We start from the raw sequence: 9767 nt of genomic DNA on the forward strand, positions 1-9767 counted from the left end.
GTAATTCACCTCTTCCATTGCTGGGTTCTCAAGATCATAAGCTTCTTCTTCAGATGAAGCTTCTTTTGTACTACCTGTTGCTGCTTGCATTCCAAACAGACTTTGAGAAATCATATTGACTTTCTGAGCCAATATGGCATTCAGAGTATCAATCTCAAGAACTCCTTTTTTCTAAGTTGTCCCATTATTCACAAGATTTCTTTCAGAAGTGTACATGAATTGATTATTTGCAACTATTTCAATGAGTTCTTGAGCTTCTTCAGGTGTCTTCTTCAGATGAAGAGATCCACCTACAGAGTTGTCCAAAGACATCTTGGACAGTTCAGACAGACCATCATAGAAGATACCTATGATGCTCCATTCTGAAAGCATATCAGAAGGACACCTTCTGATCAATTGCTTGTATCTTTTCCAAGCTTCATAGAGGGATTCACCTTCCTTCTGTCTGAAGGTCTGGACTTCCACTCTAAGCTTACTCAATTTTTGAGGTGGAAAGAATTTGGCCAGAAAAGCACTGACCAGCTTTTCCCAAGAGTTCAGGCTTTCCTTGGGTTGTGACTCCAACCATATTCTAGCTCTGTCTCTTACAGCAAAGGGAAAAAGCATAAGCCTGTAGACCTCGGGATCAACCCCATTGGTCTTGACAGTGTTAAAAATTTGCAAGAATTCAGCTAAGAACTGATGAGGATCTTCCAATGGAAGTCCATAAAACTTGCAATACTGTTGCATTAGAGAAACTAATTGAGGCTTAAGCTCAAAGTTGTTTGCTCCAATGGTAGGAATTGAGATGCTTCTCCCATAGAAGTCGGGAGTAGGTGCAGTAAAGTCACCAAGTGTAACAACCCTAGTTTTTGAAAATCAAATAATTAGTTATTTGTGATTTATTTTAAGAAAATTATTTTACTAAAGGTAATTAAATGGAGTTTCATGATAATTGGAGTTTAAATTAATTAGAATTCTTCTATAATCTTTATTAGATATTTGGTATAATTGAAATTATAATTTTGATAATTGAAAAATAAGAAGAATTGTATAATTTAATTTAAATAAATTCTATTTTGAATGAATTATGTTATTAATTTGAACTCCTAGAAATTATTTTTAGAAATGATTAGATTGATATTTATAAATACTTTAAGTTTACGTCAATTAATATTTATGTACAATTTTTATTATAATTGGTTATTTTATAAATTGAAATTAAAGTCTAGTGATAGAAAAATAATGAGAAGTTATGTCATTTAATTTGAATGATTAATATTGAGTTTGAACTATATTTTATAATTATATGATTATTATTAATTGGTGATGCTTGATATATGATTTGATAAATAAAAACAAAATTTTCTGGAATTTTCCATAAAATAGAAACGCGATATCGAACTAAAGACTCAATATTAAGTAGTTAATAAAAGAAATAGGTTAGTAACTCCTTACTTTTGGTATGATCATGACGTATTAGAAGTTGGGTCGTTACAAATGGTATCAGAGCCTGGTTCGTTCCTGTAAGAGCCTTGGAAATGGACTGACTATGCTTCATTGCATACTCTGAGTGTCTGTCATGCTTAGTGACTTGTTCTGATAACAAGAGTTTGAGTTTTATTTGCATGACTGTCTGATGATTAACACTGTTGGTTTACCATTGCATGCCTCATGGTATTAGGTCTGGCCAACTCAATACTAATGATTTATGTACATGGCAACACTAACAGGTTATCATAGACGAAATAGAAGTAATAGGTAATGCGATTCACGGGGTTTGGGAGCGTTAGAGGTTATGAAGTTAGCTTCGATTCGACGTATAATCTTTATTCGTGCCACATGAACTCATGCCATCTTTTTCTTCGTTGCTTTCATTGGAATTCTCTGGTTTGAATTTCCTTCTTAGAATGTGATTTGCTTGTTTCCCAACCATACTTTGTCATTCTTGTATACCTTTGCTTGCCTATGAATCTGATTGCTTACATAACTCTTTGAATATTCATTCTTGACAATGCCTATACTTTTGTCCATATATTCTACTTTCTTTGATTTTAGTTTGAACTTATTTTATTCTAGCAATTTTCGAGGGCAAAAATTTTTCTAAGGTGGGTAAAATGTAACAACCCTAGTTTTTGAAAATCAAATAATTAGTTATTTGTGATTTATTTTAAGAAAATTATTTTACTAAAGGTAATTAAATGGAGTTTCATGATAATTGGAGTTTAAATTAATTAGAATTCTTATATAATCCTTATTAGATATTTGGTATAATTGAAATTATAATTTTGATAATTGAAAAATAAGAAGAATTGTATAATTTAATTTAAATAAATTCTATTTTGAATGAATTATGTTATTAATTTGAACTCCTAGAAATTATTTTTAGAAATGATTAGATTGATATTTATAAATACTTTAAGTTTACGTCAATTAATATTTATGTATAATTTTTATTATAATTGGTTATTTTATAAATTGAAATTAAAGTCTAGTGATAGAAAAATAATGAGAAGTTATGTCATTTAATTTGAATGATTAATATTGAGTTTGAACTATATTTTATAATTATATGATTATTATTAATTGGTGATGCTTGATATATGATTTGATAAATAAAAACAAAATTTTCTGGAATTTTCCATAAAATAGAAATGCGATATCGAACTAAAGGCTCAATATTAAGTAGTTAATAAAAGAAATAGGTTAGTAACTCCTTACTTTTGGTATGATCATGACGTATTAGAAGTTGGGTCGTTACAAATGGTATCAGAGCCTGGTTCGTTCTTGTTAGAGCCTTGGGAATGGACTGACTATGCTTCATTGCATACTCTGAGTGTCTGTCATGCTTAGTGACTTGTTCTGATAACAAGAGTTTGAGTTTTATTTACATGACTGTCTGATGATTAACACTGTTGGTTTACCATTGCATGCCTCATGGTATTAGGTCTGGCCAACTTAATACTAATGATTTATGTACATGGCAACACTAACAGGTTATCATAGACGAAATAGAAGTAATAGGTAATGCGATTCACGGGGTTTGGGAGCGTTAGAGGTTATGAAGTTAGCTTCGATTCGACGTATAATCTTTATTCGTGCCACATGAACTCATGCCATCTTTTTCTTCGTTGCTTTCATTGGAATTCTCTGGTTTGAATTTCCTTCTTAGAATGTGATTTGCTTGTTTCCCAACCATACTTTGTCATTCTTGTATACCTTTGCTTGCCTATGAATCTGATTGCTTACATAACTCTTTGAATATTCATCCTTGACAATGCCTATACTTTTGTCCATATATTCTGCTTTCTTTGATTTTAGTTTGAACTTATTTTATTCTAGAAATTTTCGAGGGCGAAAATTTTTCTAAGGTGGGTAGAATGTAACAACCCTAGTTTTTGAAAATCAAATAATTAGTTATTTGTGATTTATTTTAAGAAAATTATTTTACTAAAGGTAATTAAATGGAGTTTCATGATAATTGGAGTTTAAATTAATTAGAATTCTTATATAATCTTTATTAGATATTTGGTATAATTGAAATTATAATTTTGATAATTGAAAAATAAGAAGAATTGTATAATTTAATTTAAATAAATTCTATTTTGAATGAATTATGTTATTAATTTGAACTCCTAGAAATTATTTTTAGAAATGATTAGATTGATATTTATAAATACTTTAAGTTTACGTCAATTAATATTTATGTATAATTTTTATTATAATTGGTTATTTTATAAATTGAAATTAAAGTCTAGTGATAGAAAAATAATGAGAAGTTATGTCATTTAATTTGAATGATTAATATTGAGTTTGAACTATATTTTATAATTATATGATTATTATTAATTGGTGATGCTTGATATATGATTTGATAAATAAAAACAAAATTTTCTGGAATTTTCCATAAAATAGAAATGCGATATCGAACTAAAGGCTCAATATTAAGTAGTTAATAAAAGAAATAGGTTAGTAACTCCTTACTTTTGGTATGATCATGACGTATTAGAAGTTGGGTCGTTACAAATGGTATCAGAGCCTGGTTCGTTCCTGTTAGAGCCTTGGGAATGGACTGACTATGCTTCATTGCATACTCTGAGTGTCTGTCATGCTTAGTGACTTGTTCTGATAACAAGAGTTTGAGTTTTATTTGCATGACTGTCTGATTATTAACACTGTTGGTTTACCATTGCATGCCTCATGGTATTAGGTCTGGCCAACTTAATACTAATGATTTATGTACATGGCAACACTAACAGGTTATCATAGACGAAATAGAAGTAATAGGTAATGCGATTCACGGGGTTTGGGAGCGTTAGAGGTTATGAAGTTAGCTTCAATTCGACGTATAATCTTTATTCGTGCCACATGAACTCATGCCATCTTTTTCTTCGTTGCTTTCATTGGAATTCTCTGGTTTGAATTTCCTTCTTAGAATGTGATTTGCTTGTTTCCCAACCATACTTTGTCATTCTTGTATACCTTTGCTTGCCTATGAATCTGATTGCTTACATAACTCTTTGAATATTCATCCTTGACAATGCCTATACTTTTGTCCATATATTCTGCTTTCTTTGATTTTAGTTTGAACTTATTTTATTCTAGAAATTTTCGAGGGCGAAAATTTTTCTAAGGTGGGTAGAATGTAACAACCCTAGTTTTTGAAAATCAAATAATTAGTTATTTGTGATTTATTTTAAGAAAATTATTTTACTAAAGGTAATTAAATGGAGTTTCATGATAATTGGAGTTTAAATTAATTAGAATTCTTATATAATCTTTATTAGATATTTTGTATAATTGAAATTATAATTTTGATAATTGAAAAATAAGAAGAATTGTATAATTTAATTTAAATAAATTCTATTTTGAATGAATTATGTTATTAATTTGAACTCCTAGAAATTATTTTTAGAAATGATTAGATTGATATTTATAAATACTTTAAGTTTACGTCAATTAATATTTATGTATAATTTTTATTATAATTGGTTATTTTATAAATTGAAATTAAAGTCTAGTGATAGAAAAATAATGAGAAGTTATGTCATTTAATTTGAATGATTAATATTGAGTTTGAACTATATTTTATAATTATATGATTATTATTAATTGGTGATGCTTGATATATGATTTGATAAATAAAAACAAAATTTTCTGGAATTTTCAATAAAATAGAAACGCGATATCGAACTAAAGGCTCAATATTAAGTAGTTAATAAAAGAATTAGGTTAGTAACTCCTTACTTTTGGTACGAACATGACGTATTGGAAGTTGGGTCGTTACACCAAGCACCTTCCTTGCATTGTTGGCATTGTTGTTATTTTTGGCTTCCATGTCTTCTTCTTGTTTGAAAATTTCTGTTAGGTCCTCTACAGAGAGTTGTGCTTTAGCTTCTCTTAACTTTCTCTTCAAGGTCCTTTCAGGTTCAGGATCAGCTTCAACAAGAATACCTTTGTCTTTGCTCTTGCTCATATGAAAGAGAGAAGAAGAAAGTATGGAATCCTCTATGTCACAGTATAGAGATTCCTTGATGTGTCAGAGGAAAAGAAGAATGGAAGGATGAGGTAGAGAGGAGAGAATTTGAACTTATAGTGAGAAGGAGTCTGAATTGCACATTGAGGAGGAGTGTTAGTCCCTTAAATAGAAGAGGGTGAGGAGGGGGGGAAGAATTTTTGAAATTAATTTTAAAAAGATTTTGAAATAATTAAAAGAAATTTTGAAAATTTGGTTGATGATTTTCAAAAATTAAAATTGAGAAAGTAGTTAAGTGATTTTGAAAAAGATTTTGAAATTAGAAATAAAAAAGATAGGATTGAAAATCATTTTTGAAAAAGATGTCATTGAGAAGATATGATTGAGAAAATATGGTTTTTAAAAAGATATGATTGACAAACAATTAAAAAGATTTGATTTGACTTGGCTAACAAGAAATTTAAAAGATATGATTCTAAAATTCAATTGTTGAACCTTTCTTAATAAGAAAGTAACAAACTTGAAATTTTTGAATCAAATCATTAACTGTTAGCAAGGATTTTCGAAAATAGTAAGAAAAAAATGAAAAGAATTTGATTTTGAAAAGATATGATTGAAAAGATATGATTTGAAAAAGATTTAATTTTGAAAAATTATGAAAATTTGAAAAAGATTTGAATTAAAAACAAAATCTTCCCTCCTGTGCCATCCTGGCATTAAACGCCCAGAATGGTATACATTCTGGCGTTTAATGCCCAAAATACTACCTTTTTGGGCGTTTAACGCCCAGCCAGGGTTTTCCTTCCTCACTGGGCGTGTTGAACGCCCAGCTTTTTCTCTGTAATTCCTCTACTGAATGTTCTGAATCTTCAATTCTCTGTATTATTGACTTGAAAAGACATAATTTTGAAAATTTTTGAATTTTAATGATGAAAAACAACAAAATAAAACTAATCATGTAAAACTAAGATCAAATAAACAATGCAGAAAAGAGACACTAACAAATTGAGAATGCATATGAAAAACAACAAAACACACAAAACAAGAGATTTTAAAGATCAGAGCAAGGAAATCATCAAGAACAACTTGAAGATTTATGAAGAACAAAATTCATACATTCGAAAAATGCAGGGAATTAAATAAAACATGCAGGACACCAAACTTAAAAATTGACACTAGACTTAAACAAAAAACACAAATTATTTTTTATTTTTATCATTTTATTTATTTTTTTTTGTAGTTTTTCGAAAATTAATTGGAAAAAGAGAAAATAAGGAATTCAAAATTTTTAATGAGAATTCCAGGAATCATCCAATGTTAGTCTAAAACTCCGGTCCAGGAATTAGACATGGCTTACTAGCCAACCAAGCTTTCAGTGAAAGCTTCAGCAAAACATTACATACAACAGCAAGATTGATAGAAATCAACAAGCTTTTGTGATGATAAGTTGAAATCTCGGTCCAAAAGATTAGACATGGCTTCACAGCCAGCCAGACTTCAACATATCATCATGAAACTCTAGAATTCATTCTTAAAAATTTTGAAGAATAAAATAGAAACTTTTTTTTTGAAAATAAAAAGTAAAAGCTTAAACATAAAATAAAATTACCTAATCTAAGCAACAAGATGAATCGTCAGTTGTCCAAACTCGAACAATCCCCAGCAACAGCGCCAAAAACTTGGTGCACAAAATTGTGATTCTTCAATGGCGCCAACAACTTGGTACGCACAATTGTAATCTCACTTCTTTTTCACAACTTCGCACAACTAACCAGCAAGTGCACTGGGTCGTCCAAGTAATAAACCTTACGTGAATAAGGGTCGATCCCACGGAGATTGTTGGCTTGAAGCAAGCTATGGTCATCTTGTAAATCTCAGTCAGGCGGATTCAAATGGTTATGGAGAATTGATAATTAAAAGATGAATAAAGTATAAAATAAGATAGAAATACTTATGTAATTCATTGGTGAGAATTTCAGATAAGCACATGAAGATGCTTTGTTCCTCCTGAACTTCTGCTTTCCTATTGTCTTCATCCAATCATTCATACTCCTTTCCATGGCAAGCTGTATGTTGGGTTTCACTGTTGTCAATGGCTACCTCCCATCCTCTCAGTGAAAATGGTCCAAATGCGCTGTCACTGCACGGCTAATCATCTGTCGGTTCTCGATCATGTTGGAATAGGATCCATTGATCCTTTTGCGTCTGTCACTACGCCCAACACTCGCGAGTTTGAAGCTCGTCACAGTCATCCATTCCCAGATCCTACTCAGAATACCACAGACAAGGTTTAGACTTTTCGGATCTCAGGAATGACCGCCAATAATTCTAGCTTATACCACGAAGACTCCGATTTTTCGGAATGGAGGCTAAGAGATACACACTCAAGCTATTGCAGATAGAACGGAAGTGGTTGTCAGGCACGTGTTCATAGGTGAGAATGATGATGAGTGTCACGGATCATCACATTCATCAGGTTGAAGTGCGAGTGAATATCTTGGAATAAGAATAAGCTTGAATTGAATAGAAAAACAATAGTAGTTTGCATTAATTCATGAAGAACAGCAGAGCTCCACACCTTAATCTATGGTGTGTAGAAACTCCACCGTTAAAAATACATAAGAACAAATAGTGTTCATTGGCTTCAGCCCCAGAGGAGGAACCAGAATAACCAAGATTGATCCATGATCAGATGAAAATACAATAGCAAAAGGTCCTATTTATAAAGAACTAATAGCCTAGGGTTTACAGAAATGAGTAAATGATGCAGAAATCCACTTCCGGGCCCACTTGGTGTGTGCTTAGGCTGAGCATTGAAGGTTTCACATGTAGAGACTTTTCTTGGAGTTAAACGCCAGCTTTGGTGCCAGTTTGGGCGTTTAACTCCAGCTTTTATGCCAGTTCTGGCGTTTTGACGCCAGAATTTTTATGCTGACTTGGAACGCCGGTTTGGGCCATCAAATCTCAGAAAAAGTATAGACTATTATATATTTCTGGAAAGCCCAAGATGTCTACTTTCCAACGCAATTGAGAGCGCGCCAATTAGGCTTTTGTAGCACTAGAAAATCCACTTCGAGTGTAGGGAGGTCAGAATCCAACAGCATCTGCAGTCCTTTTTCAGCCTCTGAATCAGATTTTTGCTCAGGTCCCTCAATTTCAGCCAGAAAATACCTGAAATCATAGAAAAACACACAAACTCATAGTAAAATCCAGAAATGTGATTTTTATTTAAAAACTTATAAAAATATAATAAAAACTAACTAAAACATACTAAAAACTACCTAAAAACAATGCCAAAAAGCGTATAAATTATCCGTTCATCAGTAAGCATACTTGAGGTGTGGAGGAAGAGGCTTTAATTCTGATTTAGGCTCTTGGCTAGGTTCTGGATCATCTTGAGCTAATGATAATGGTAAAGGGTCCTCATTGTGTTCAGAGGGTGTCCCCACACTTGGACCTTGCTCCATGTGTTTCTCTTCTATTTCTTCTTGGTGAACTTCAGCTACAGTTTCATCAATGATGTCACACTGGAAGATAGAATAATCTTCTGGAGGGTTGATAAACCACTATTTTATGGTTTATATTGTGTTTAATTATGTGGTTTTATCATGATCTTTACCCACGTATTCATTAAATAAGCATGCATTTATAATTCCTTCCTAAAGTTATTGCATGATTGAAAACTTGCTTCCTAGAGACTTTTAATTATGTATTTTATTTCTCCTTTATTCCATTCGATGCCGTGATCTGTGTGTTAAGTGTTTCTGGCTTTATAGGGCGTGAATGAGTTAGAGATTGGAAAGGAAGCTTGCGAAAAATGGAAGGAACACAAGAAATTGAGGAGATGACCAGCGAGAAGCGACGCGGCCGCAAGGCTTACGCGACCGTGCGAAAGAGAGGAAATTGCAGTGACGCGGCCGCATGGCTCACGCAACCGCGCGGATTGGAATAGCATAAGTGACGCGGAGGCGTGGACGACGCGTCCGTGTGGAGAAGCAAAACACCGAGTAACGCGTCCGCATGAATGACGCGATCGCGTGACGTGCGCGATCTGCATAATCTGCAGAATCGCTGAAGGCGATTTCGGGCCCTATTTTGACCTAGTTTTCGACCCAGAAAAGCAGACTAGAGCCAGGAAACATGCAGAAACCAACAACAACATTCATTCCGCATAGTTTTAGTTTGGAGATCTAGTTTTCCTCTTCTCTAGGTTTTCTCTCTACACATTCATAGTTTTTAGGATTTGTTATTTTCATTATTTTTGCATTGGGATATTGAGAAGAGTTATTGCCTCATCAAGACTTCGACATTC

General features: G+C 32.4%; 1 non-coding gene across 1 annotated transcript; it reads left to right on the top strand.

Annotated features, from left to right (window-relative positions):
• Positions 1-366: 366 nt before the first annotated feature.
• Positions 367-474, top strand: LOC148555101 (small nucleolar RNA R71). The gene has a single exon (XR_015887882.1). It is a non-coding gene; the product is annotated as a small nucleolar RNA R71 (small nucleolar RNA).
• The last annotated feature ends 9293 nt before the right edge of the window (positions 475-9767 follow it).

This window comes from Arachis ipaensis, chromosome B6 (assembly GCF_059453495.1).
Source record: "Arachis ipaensis isolate K30076 ecotype BB chromosome B6, ASM5945349v1, whole genome shotgun sequence".
NCBI lineage: Eukaryota > Viridiplantae > Streptophyta > Magnoliopsida > Fabales > Fabaceae > Arachis > Arachis ipaensis.